Source organism: Nycticebus coucang, chromosome 8 (genome assembly GCF_027406575.1).
Source record: "Nycticebus coucang isolate mNycCou1 chromosome 8, mNycCou1.pri, whole genome shotgun sequence".
Lineage (NCBI taxonomy): Eukaryota > Metazoa > Chordata > Mammalia > Primates > Lorisidae > Nycticebus > Nycticebus coucang.
The window spans coordinates 54,127,235-54,140,610 of NC_069787.1; the positions used below are offsets into that span (position 1 = coordinate 54,127,235).

The window sequence follows — 13,376 nt, forward strand, 5'->3', positions numbered from 1 at the left end:
ATCCACAAGTATGCACCACCTGGAAGCCTGGGGACTTGCCTGCCCAGCCCAATGAAGCCACTGGCAATACCAGTGCAGACTACTTAGGACACAGAAGATTTTCTCACCAGTACTAGTGTCATTGCCTATATCACACCCGCTTCCCAGGGACATTAGGACTTGCCCATCTGCCAGATTCACCACTGCCAGTGCCAGCACCAGAACAAGCCAGCCCAAGGATTGGCCTCCTAGTCCTGCTAATACTGGATGCCATATACTGGGGGTCAAGGACAGGCACATTTGGCAAGCTGCTGCCACCACTGGTGTCCAAGGAATGGCTCACCTAGTGTCCCTGCCCCTAGCAAAACTTCACTACAGACTCCACTAACAACTGCACCCTAAGCCACTGAGGAAATCACAGAAATTACTGACACTGTTTATAGCCAAAGAAATAATATGGAGACTACACTCCTGAATGCACCCAGAATCAAAGCCAAAGCACTCTACCCAACCAACACCATAGATACATCTTTAGGAAAAAGTCCTACCTATAAAAGCAAATTTAAATATTCGGAAGAAGCGACTATTACACCAGATGTGCAGATATCAATGTAAGGATACAAAAAACATGAAAAAGCGAGGAAATATGACACCTTGAAAAGAACACAATAATTTTCTTTTCTTTTTCTTTTTATTGTTGGGGATTCATTGAGGGTACAAGAAACCAGGTTACACTGATTGCATTTGTTAGGTAAACACAATAATTTTCAACAACAGAATCCAATTAAAAAGAAATTTATTAAATCCTGGGTGGCGCCTGTGGCTCAGTCAGTAAGGCGCTGGCCCCATATACCGAGGGTGGCGGGTTCAAACCCGGCCCCGGCCAAACTGCAACCAAAAAATAGCCGGGCGTTGTGGTGGGCGCCTGTAGTCCCAGCCACTCGGGAGGCTGAGGCAGGAGAATCGCCTAAGCCCAGGAGTTGGAGGTTGCTGTGAGCTGTGTGAGGCCACGGCACTCTACCTGAGGGCCATAAAGTGAGACTCTGTCTCTACAAAATAAATAAATAAATAAATAAATAAATAAATAAATAAAAAAGAAATTTATTAAATCCTAAGTAAAGAATTCAAAATAATGATACTAAAGAAGTTCACTGAGATAAAGGAAAAATAAGATAATACAGAGGCATCAGGAAAACAATTTTGGATATTAATAAGAAATTTATCAAAGAGGTAAATATCCTAAAAAATAACCAAATAGAAATTTTGGAACTAAAGAATTAATTTCATAAAATACAAAAAGCATTCAAAACTTCAACAATAGACTAGACCAAGCAGAAGAAAGAATTTTGAAATTTGAAGATGAATCTTTTGAAATAACTTAGACAAAAATTAAAAAGAATTACAAAGTATGAAAAGCACCTAAGTGATTTATGGGAGGTGATAAAGTGACCAAATATTTGAATTTTTGGTGTCTCAGAAGGCAAAGAGAAAATGAAAGGAATAGAAAAATAATAGCTAAAAATGTCCTAAGTGTAGCAATAGATTTAGACTTTCATATACAGGAAGCTCGGCTATCCCCAAATGTATACAAATTATAAAGGTCATCTTCATGGCACACTATGCTTGATGTGTCAAAAGCCAAAGAGAGAATGCTAAAAACAACAAGAGAAAGTCACTTATAAGGGAATCTAAATCAGATTTACAATGGACTTCTCAGAAGAAAACTTATAGGCCAGGAGAGTATGGGATGACATATTCAAAGTGCTTAAAGAAAGAAAAAAATAATAACTATCAACCAAAGATACTACATGTAACAAAGTTATCCTTTATAAATGAAGGAGAAATAAAGTCCTTTCCTAACAAGCACAAGCTGGGGAAATTCCTCTGTACTAGACTGGCCCTGTAAGAAATGCTTAAGTGATCCCTGGAAGCAAAAGGATAACATCTACCATCATGAAAACATAAAAGTGTAAAATCTTCCACTAGGGCAAACAAACAAATGAGGAAGAGAAAGAACCTGAATGTTACCACTGCAAAAAATTACCAAGCCACAATGATAAACAATGAAAGGAGGAAAAAAGGATGAAGAACATACCAAACAACCAGAAATTAATCAATAAAATTAAAGGAATAAGCCCTGAAATATTAATAATATTTTAATGAATCAAACTTTCCATTTAAAAAGATATAGATGAGATGAATGGATAAAAAATATGACCCAACTGTATGCTGCCTACAGGAAACTTATTGCACTAGTAAAAACACACATAGACTGCAAGTAAAGGGATGGAAAAGATAGTCCATGAAAATTGAAATCAAAAAATGAGCAGAAGTAGCCATACATAGATAAGACTGACATTAGGTCAAAAAAAGTAAAAAGGAGGCAAAGAAGGTTATTCCATAATGGTAAAGGGATTAATTCAGCAAGAAGACACACTTCTAAACATATCTGCACCAAATGCTGGAGTAGCCAGATAAATAAAGCAAATATTATTAAATTTAAAGGAGAGATAGCCTCCAATATGATAATAGTTAGGGACTTCAAAATACCACTCGCCGCATTAAGAAGATTGTGTAGACAGAAGATCAACAAAGAAACACTGGGTTTAAACTGCACTTTAGGCTATAAGGACCTAACAGACATTTATTGAACATTTTGTCCAGCAGACACAGAACACACTCATTTTTCTCATTAGCACACAGAACATTCTCTTGGGTAGACCATATATTAGCAAAGCTGGAGGCATCATATTACTTGACTTCTAAATATATTATGAGGGTACAGTAACCAAAACAGCATGGCATTGGGATAAAAACAGACACATAGACCAATGGAACACAGTGGAGAACGATAGAGAACCCTAAAGAAATCCACAGCTATACAGCCAATGACTTCTGAAAAAGACAACAAGAACATACCTGGGAAAAGGACACCCTCTTCAATAAATGGGACATCCATTTGCAGAAGCATTAAACTGAACTCCTATCTCTCACTAGATACAAAAATCAAGCAAGATAGAATAAAGGCTTAAACATAAAACCTGAAAGTATAAAACTACTAGAAAAATACCTAGGGGAGATATTTCAAGACATTGGTCTTGGCAAAATTTTTATGGTTAAGACCCCCAAAACACAAAAAACAACAACAAAATGGACAAATAGGACTATATTAAACTAAAAAACTTCTGCACAGAAAAGGAAACAACAGAGTAAAGGGACAATCTGTTGAATGGGGCAAAGTATTTACAACTGTTCATCTCACAAGGGAGTAGAATATACAAGAAACTCAAACAACTCAACGGAAAAAGAAATCGCATTAAAAAGTGGGCAAAGGACATGAATAGAAATGTCTCAAAAGAAGATATACAAATGGCCAATATGTATATGAAAAATAATGCTCAAAATTACTAATTATGAGGGAAATGCAGATCAAAACTACAATGTGAAATATCATCTCACATAAGTCAGAATGGCCGTTATTAAAAAGACAAAAAATGACAAATGCTGGTAAGTATGCAAAAAAAGATGGGGGGACTCATACACTTTTGATGGAAATGTAAATTAGTACAGCCACTGTGGAAAACGTGATGATTTCTCAAAACATGAAAAATAGAACTCCTCTATGATCTAGCCAGTAAATCCCACTACTGGGTATTTATTCAAAGGAAGGGAAATTCATATATAAAGAAATACCTGCACACCCATGTTTATTGCACCATTATTTACAATAGAAAAGATATGGAATGAACCATTGACAGATGAATAAAAGAAAATGTGGTTATATATACATGATGGAATACTATTTGACCATAAAAAAGAATGACTCTGTCATTTTTAAAGATAGAATGGGTGGTCATAAGGTTAAGTGAATAAGCAAGGCACAGAAACACAAATATTTCATGTTATCATTCATATGTGAAACTAAAAAGTTTTATCTCATGGAATTAGAGAGTGGTAGAATGATATATACCAGAGGCTGTAAGAGTATATGTGTGTGTCAGCAAGGGATGAAGAGAGGTTATTTAATGAGTAGAAACATACAGAAAGATAGAAAGAAAAAGTTTTAATATTCAATAGCAGAGAATGAATGACAATGTATTGTATATTTCAAAATAGCTGGGAAAGAAGACTTGACACTTTCCTAACACATAGAAATGATAAATATTTGAGGTGATGGATGCCATAAATACCCTAAGTTTATCATTATACTTTCTATGCACATAATAAGATCTTGAAAAAACAATACTTTATTTTATATGGAATCAGAAAAAAAACCTTGAATAGCCAAAACATTACTCAGAAATAAAAACAAAGCAGGACGAATCACGCTACCAGACCTGAGACTGTACTATAAATCAATAGTGATCAAAACAGAATGGTACTGGCACAAAAACTGAGAAGTAGATGTCTGGAACAGAATAGAGAACCAAGAGATGAATCAGCTACTTACCGTTATTTGATCTTTCACAAGCCAATTAAAAACATTTAGTGGGGAAAGGATTCCCTATTTAACAAATGGTGCTGGGTGAACTGGCTGGCAATCTGTAAAAGACTGAAGCTGGACCCACACCTTTCACCATTAACTAAGATAGACTCTCACTGGATAAAAAGATTTAAACTTAAGACATGAAACTATAAAAATACTTGAAGAAAGTGCAGGGAAAACTCTTGAAGGAATCGGCCTGGGTGAATATTTTATGAGGAGGACTCCCCAGGCAATTGAAGCAGTATCAAAAATACATTACGGGGCCCTGATCAAACTAAAAAGCTTCTGCACAGCCAAGAATATAGTAAGTAAAGCACGCAGATAGCCCTCAGAATGGGAGAAAATATTTGCAGGTTATGCCTCTGATAAAGGTTTAATAACCAGAATCCACAGAGAACTCAAACGTATTAGCAAGAAAAGAACAAGTGATACCATCTCAGGGTGGGCAAAGGACTTGAAGAGAAAATTCTCTAAAGAAGACAGACACACAATCTATAAACATATGAAAAAAAGCTCATCATCCTTAATCATCAGAGAAATGCAAATCAAAACTACTTTGAGATATCACCTAATCCCAGTAAGAGTAGCCCAAATAACAAAATCCTGAAACCAGAGATGTTGGAGTGGATGTGGAGGAAAGGGCACACTTCTACACTGCTGGTGGGAATGCACACTAATACGTTCCTTTTGGAACGAGGTTTGGAGAATACTTAGAGATCTAAAAATAGACCTGCCAATCGATCCTATAATTCCTTTACTAGGTATATACCCAGAAGACCAAAAATCACAATATAACACAGACATCTGTACCAGAATGTTTTTTGCAGCCAATTCATAATTGCTAAGTCATGGAAGAAGCTCAAGTGCCCATCGACCCACGAATGGACTAGCAAATTGTGGTACATGTACACCATGGAATATTATGCAGCCTTAAAGAAAGATGGAGACTTTACCTCTTTCATGTTTACATGGATGGAGCTGGAACATATTCTTCTTAGCAAAGTATCTCAAGAATGGAAGAAAAAGTATCTAATGTACTCAGCCCTACTATGAAGCTAATTTATGGCTTTCATATGAAGGCTATAACCCAACTATAGCACAAGAATATAGGGAAAGGGCCAAGGGAGGGGAAGGGAAAGGGGAGGTTAGGGTGGAGGGAGAATAATGGGTGTGGCCACACCTACTGTGCATCTTACAATGGGTACAGGCGAGACCTACTAAATGCAGAATACAAATGTCTACATACAATAACTAAGAAAATGTCATGAAGGCTACGTTGAACAGTTTGATGAGAATATTTCAGATTGTATATGAAACCAGCACATTGTACCCCTTGATTGCACTAATGTACACAGCTATGATTTAACAATAAAAAAACTAATAAAACTAATAAAAACCTTTAGAAGAAGCTAGAAAAAAAAGAAAAGATATCATATGTATCTATAAACATATACGATTATTATATATCAATAAAAAGTTGTTATGTTGCTAGATTTTCTTATTTTGAACTATTCTTGAATTAGGTTCACTTAAATATACTTTCAGAAATATATAGGTCATATTTTATGGGAGACTTTTTAAAGTAAGTTCAGAAGTTAAACTGGTATTTTATTTTTCTCATTTATTGAAATAATCTTAAGTCTGATACTTAAAGTATCATACTTTCAATAAATAAAATATCAGACTTAAGATTATTTCAATAAATCTCCTTTGTGGGAGATTTACCTTTTTGAGAGGTACACTCTGCCTGTTTGGGTGACCCAGCAGTGCCTGGTACCCTCAGTATAGTACAGGAGCTAGGGTCTCTGTGTTTCTGGGGAAGACCCTGAAGATTACTGAATGGTAGCTGTCCTGGGGTGGCCAGGTTTTGAGAGGGCTCCTCTCTTATTTGTTGAAATAATCTTAAGTCTGATATTTATTTATTGAATAATCTTTTATTCAATAAAATTTCTTCATCTGTTTGGAGTATTAAAATTATACTAGCATCACAAAATGAGCTATCCTTTATTTTTGATGTTTTATGACAACATCTATAAGATAAGAATTGTATATTTCTTGCCTCATTTGTAAAAGCCTCTATGAATATCAAATTTGGTGTGGGAATGAGTCATCACTTTGATTTCTTAAAAGAATGCAGGTTTATGCACATTTTGGCATTTTTTTATGTTTCTATAAACTTATCTTCTTTTTCTAGGTTTCCAAATATATTGCCATATATATGGTTGATATCCTGTAATTTGTCCCCATTTTGTTTATTTCATTTTTCTTTCCCCCATTTTTTCCCAAAAAATATTACCAGAGAGGGTTATTTATTAGTCTTATAAAAAGCTTATTTTTGTATTGTTAAGATTTTTGTTTATTGTTATTCTCCATTTTGTTGAGTTATGCCTTTATCCTCATATTGATATCTTTCTTATTTAAGGGAGATGTTCTCTCCTTTTTATATCATTTTTAAATGACCTCTTAGTTTATTCATTTTTCAATATCTGTTTTCAGAATGTATTCAAAACTATGATTTATCCTCTAGGAACTGTGTTTGCTACATCTAACAAATGCTGACATAAACTGCTTTCATTGTCATTAAGTTATAAGTATCTTGTAATTTTTCCCAAGCTCCATTTGGTAATAAATTTCATTTTATTTTGCTTTTGCATAGTATTTAAAACCATAGATTTTTTCCAGCTAATTCAATTTATTAATTTTAAATTTTATTACACTGAAGTCAGAGAAGATTGTCTGATACTGAGCCTTAAAATATATTGAGACTTTCTTTGTGTCTGTAGTATATAATGTGATTTTTAAACTAATCAATTTATTCAAGAAAAAATGTATATTGGATGCAAATTTGTATCAATAACTTATTATTATATTGTAATCTGCATTCTAGTTTATTCTATTGGATTTAGTATATTTGTTTCTGAGACCAGTTGATTTAAAATCTCCAGTGTTTTCCTTCTCTCTTTCTCTTATTTCTGTCATCTGTTCTTTACATATTTTTCTCTCAAAATTGTTATTGCTTATGGACTTTTAAAAATCTAAATGCAACATTCTTTTTATTCCCTATGATTTTTTAAATCTTACACCTCTTAAATTCTCTTTCAATGCTTATTTGTGTAGCATGTTTTCTTCTGACTTTTATTTTCCTTTATTCTTTGTCCTTATATTTGAAGTGCATCTTTTTTTAATGCTATATAAGTAGGTCTTGCTTCACTTTTTGTTTTTATTTAATTTGAAAAGCTCTGGCTTTTGGTTAGTGTATTTATTTATAATCGAGACACATCTCTGCTATTTAACATTATAATTTTCAAATTTGCCATTCTTCATTTTTATTTTGAAGATTATAATATTTTCTACTTTTAGGGGAATGACTTTTTTTAAGTTATTGATATAATTTTTATTTTCCACTGGTGATCTTCAAACTTTTTACAACACATATTTGTCTTTATTTTTTCTTATAATGCTTAAAGCTTATAAATATTTATATGTTCTCCATTTACAAGAGGATAATACCTACTCACCTACTCTAGTCTCCCTCAATTCCCATTTTTATATCAGCTTTCTAGGAGAAGACCTAGAATTGAATAATGGGTGTGGCCACACCTACTGAGATATCACCTAATCCCAATAAGAGTAGCCCAAATAACAAAATCAAAATAACAAAATTACAACTGAATAAATTTGTTAATTTTGAATTTATAGGGCACATTTCCCTTTAGACTCATCAAAGAATATAAGAGAAAACAGCTTCTCTTTAATTGCCTTTTACAGTTTAATCATCTGTTACATATGTTTAATAACATTTGCTATGAGGATAAAAGAAAAATTATATAAATTGTTTAAAACATCTTCTGGATTCTAGTAAGTGTTCTCACAATTGCTTTCTGTTCTCAAGCGATTCATATGATATTTATAAATACAGAATTAGAACTCAAAGGTCCTTTGGACAACAGAAAGTAGAGATGTTCTTAACCTGTTGATCCATCTGAATATTGAAAAATTATATGTAAAACTGTGTACAGGTAATACATTTGGGCATGTATGCAACGATTTTTCTGAGAAAAATCCCTCAGTCATATTCTCAATAAGTCTAATAACCAGAAAAAAAAAATTATAGATCAACCCACCCACCCTCACTTTAAAGATCCTAAACTGAAAACAAAAAAGATCTAAGATGTGACAGTATGTTGTTGGCAGAGCTGAGAAGTGCATAGTGCTGGAGTTTATTTCCAAGAGCATGATGAATTTCTGATCATCTCAAAGTTGAATCTTAAGAATGTACTATTAGAGCTAAGCACAAAGTAGACCCTCAGTACATACTGATTGGAACAAGGAATATTCAAATGAAAGAAATAGCACCAGAATAAGGCTGAATCTGAACTATTTAAATCATAGAATGAAATTTACATTTCAACACTGAAAAGTGCCCTTTTTTAATTAGCTGGGGGGGGGAAGTTCTAAAATAAAACATAAATCTTCCACTGTATGTTAAAATTAGAAAAATTAGTTGCATAATGTTTATATAATATTTACTTATAACTAAGTTTTCATTCAACTTGGTTTTTTTTTTCTTTAGTTTTTCTAACTTTGACCATTTCATTTGAAATGACCCATCCATTTGGTAAAATAAATATTTATTTTAAAACAAAAACAGGAGACTTCTACTTCCAGGAAAAAAAGATAGACATAATAATCACTATTCCTCCCATTAACTACAAATAAAAACTCTAAACATTATATATAAAATAAACATAAGGTGAAGATAAGATAAATCAGCTATGGATCTTAGGACTCAGAGAATGACAAAGAGTGAGCTCTCCAGGTTTTCTTTTTATGTCACATATCCCAGAGTTGAAGCTAAAGAAGCTAGAAAAATGGAAACAACAGCAAGCACACACACACAAAAAAAGGTCCTAAATGCCAAAAATTCTTCTAGCCAAGATATCACCAATGGGACAGGCAGCCTATTAGAACAAAATACCTCCAGAGTTCCACTCTAGCCAAACATAATGGAACAGAGACCTCCTCCAACCTCACCTATGCTTGCAAAAGACTAAGTTGGGTCCCTAGATGTTTACTAGGTTATAATAAGGTGCGTCAATACTCCTGCTCAAGTGATGTCAGAGAAGACTGAATAGGGAAACCAGTATTCCTGCTAATGGAGCACCTTCCTCCCCCTTTGCCATTGTCATATCAGAGGAGGCCTAGCGTAGAGTCAAGACAATCATCACCACTCAGCAAGGAGGCTACCCTCCCATAATGTCAGTGGAGGCCACGTGTGGAGAAGCAATGAGGCACTCCTACCCTTCCCATTGGTATGGCATAAGAAGGCAACCCTTCCACACATCCCCAGCATTAATGAAGATCCTTTACCTTCCTCTGTTGTCAACAGAAGCAATGTAGATAACCTGAACTGTACCCTCATCTAGCACTAACAATGCAGTACCTTCATACCCCTACTAGAGTGGCGACACAGAAAATCAGTTAAAACAGATTTTAAGTAAAATCCAGAATCACATAACATAATGCCAAAAAGGACCTAGTTTCACTATAAACTTGTTCAGCATGCCAAGAACTAAGAAAATGTTAACTAGAATGGATAAATATAATACGTACCAATATGAATTTGACAGAAATGTTAGAATTATCTGACACAGATTATAAAGCATCCATAATAAAAATGTTTGAAGAGCAACTAAAAAATATTCTTGGAACAAATTTTAAAAAACAAGTAAAACATCTTAGTGAAGAAATAGAAAGTCTTAGATAAATGTAACAAAAAGCATACGGAATTTCTGGAACTAAAAAATACAATTACTAAAATTTTAAAATAGCTACAAGAATTCAATGGATGGGCACAGAAGAAAGAGCAAGTAAATTTGAGGATAGAGCAATGGAAATTACACAATCTGGACGACAGAAAGAAAATTGCCTTAAATATACAGGTCTTCAACAACCTTTGTAGGATTTTAACAAGAGATGTAACATTTGTGTCATCAGAGTTCCAGAGGGTAAGGAGAATAGAGCAAGGCTGAAGAAAAATAGAGCAATGAAATGATGACTCATAACTTCTCAATTTGGAATACTTAATACATAAAGTTTCAAGAAATTGAAAAAATTTCAAACAGGGTAAATCCCCCAAAATCCACACCAAGACATATCAAACTTCTAAAAACTGAGACAAAGAAAAAAATTATAAAAGCATCAAGAAAGGAACAGCATCTTAGATATAGGGTAAAAAAATACTTTAATGACACAACATCTTTCAACTGCTGAAAGGAAAGAATTTTGAAACTAGAATTCTATTTCCAGAAAAAATACTCTACAATAAATGAAGAGAAATCATGAAAAATTTATAAGGAAAAATTAACAGAATTTTGTCATCAGAAAGTCTACCTTAAAATAATGACTAAAAAAAGTTCTCTAAGCAAATTATAAATTTTAGAAAGTAAAAAAGAAGAAAGAACAATAGAAACAGTAAAAATATTCATAAATACAATTCATTTTTCTTCTTTTGGATTTATGAATTATGCTCAATAGTGAAGTTAAATTGTTAACACTGTTTAATGTAGTTCAAAATGTAGCTATAGCTTTCCCCCCATCCATTCATTCTCCCAAGTATCTCTTCCTCCTCCCTAGTAACCATTTATTGCCACTCAACAGAACTACCCATATTCCTCCCTCATCTTCCTCTCCTCTCTGAAATGAAAACTTTTGGATATTTGGTAATCACTATGATTCTCCCTATACAGATGGCTATGGCCACACGGTGCCCTTGTCAGACAGGGGGAAGGCCTTCTGCATCATCTACTCAGTCATCAGCATTCCCTTCACCCTCCTGTTCCTGACGGCCGTGGTCCAGCGTGTCACTGTGCACATCACCAGCAGGCCTGTCCTGTACTTCCACGTCTGCTGGGGCTTCTCCAAGCAGGTGGTGGCTATCATCCATGCTGTGACCCTCAGGTTCGTCACGGTGTCCTGTTTCTTCTTCATCCCGGCTGCTGTCTTTTCCGTCCTGGAGGAAGACTGGAACTTCCTCGAATCCTTTTATTTTTGTTTTATTTCCCTGAGCACCATTGGTCTTGGAGATTATGTTCCTGGGGAAGGCTACAATCAGAAATTCAGAGAGCTCTACAAGATTGGGATCACATGTTACCTGCTTCTTGGCCTGATTGCCATGCTGGTAATTCTGGAAACCTGTGAACTTCATGAACTGAAAAAGTTCCGAAAGATGTTTTATGTGAAGAAGGACAGGATGAAGACCAAGTGCACATCATGGAGCACGACCAGCTGTCCTTCTCCTCCATCACACACCAGGCCACCGGCATGAAAGACAACGAGAAGGAAAACGAGCCCTTCGTGGCCACTCAGCTGTCGCCCTACCCAGACAGCTCTGCACACCATTAACCCAGCTCTACTGCAGCAGGAGCAGCCCTTTGTGGCCACTCAGCTGTCACCCTACCCCAATGGCTCTGCACATCATTAACACAGCTCTGCTGCAGCAGGGGCAGGTGCGACGGAGGTTTCATTGGGCTCATTTTTATCTGAGTCTGAAAGCTAAGATGATGCCATTTTAAGAAATACCTATAACCAAAATTAGAGCAGAATTAAATGAAATTGAAAACAAAAGAATAATACAACAGATCAATAAATCAAAAAGCTGGTTTTTTGAAAACGTCAATAAAATGGATAAACCTTTGGCCAACCTAATCAGGAAAAAAAGAGTAAAATCTCTATACTCATCAATCAGAAACAACAAAGAAGAAATAGCAACAGACTCCTCAGAAATCCAAAAAATCCTTAATGAATATTACAAGAAACTGTATTCTCAGAAATATGAAAATCTGAAGGAAAGTGACCAATACTTGGAAGCACATCACCTTCTAAGACTTTGCCAGAATCAAGTGGAAATGTTGAACAGGCCCATATCAAGTTTGGAAATAGCATCAACCATACAAAACCTCCCTAAAAAGAAAAGCCCAGGACCAAACTTTTAAAGAGGAACTAGTACCTATATTACTCAACCTGTTCCAAAAGGTAGAAAAAGAAGGAAGACTACCTAACACGTTCTATGAAGTCAACATCACCCTGATCCCCAAACCAGGAAAAGACCCAACAAGAAAAGAAAATTATAGACCGATATCACTAATGAATATAGATGCAAAAATATTCAACAAGATCCTAACAAACAGAATCCAGCAACACATCAAACAAATTATACATCATGACCAAGTCGGTTTTATCCCAGGGTCTCAAGGCTGGTTCAATATACGTAAATCTATAAATGTAATCCAGCACATAAACAAATTAAAAAACAAAGACCATATGATTCTCTCAACCGATGCAGAAAAAGCTTTTGATAATATCCAGCATCCCTTCATGATCAGAACACTTAAGAAAATTGGTACAGAAGGGACATTTCTTAAACTGATAGAGACCATCTACAGCAAACCCACAGCCAATATCATATTGAATGGAGTTAAATTGGAATCATTTCCACTCAGATCAGGAACCAGACAAGGCTGCCCATTGTCTCCACTGCTTTTTAACATTGTAATGGAAGTTTTAGCCACTGCAGTTAGGGAAGAAAAGGCGATCAAGGGTATCCATATAGGGTCAGAAGAGATCAAACTTTCACTCGTCGCAGATGATATGATAGTATATCTGGAAAACACTAGGGACTCTACTACAAAACTCTTAGAAGTGATCAAGGAATACAGCAGCATCTCAGGTTACAAAATCAACATTCATAAATCGGTAGCCCTTATATATACCAACAATAGTCAAGTTGAAAAACAGTTAAGGACTCTATCCCATTCACAGTAGTGCCAAAGAAGATGAAATATTTGGGAATTTATCTAACAAAGGATGTGAAAGATCTCTATAAAGAGAACTATGAAACTCTAAGAAAAGA

General features: G+C 34.9%; 1 pseudogene; it reads left to right on the top strand.

Annotated features, from left to right (window-relative positions):
• Positions 1–11,962, top strand: part of LOC128591336 (potassium channel subfamily K member 1-like) — a 29,405-nt pseudogene extending 17,443 nt beyond the window's left edge.
• The last annotated feature ends 1,414 nt before the right edge of the window (positions 11,963–13,376 follow it).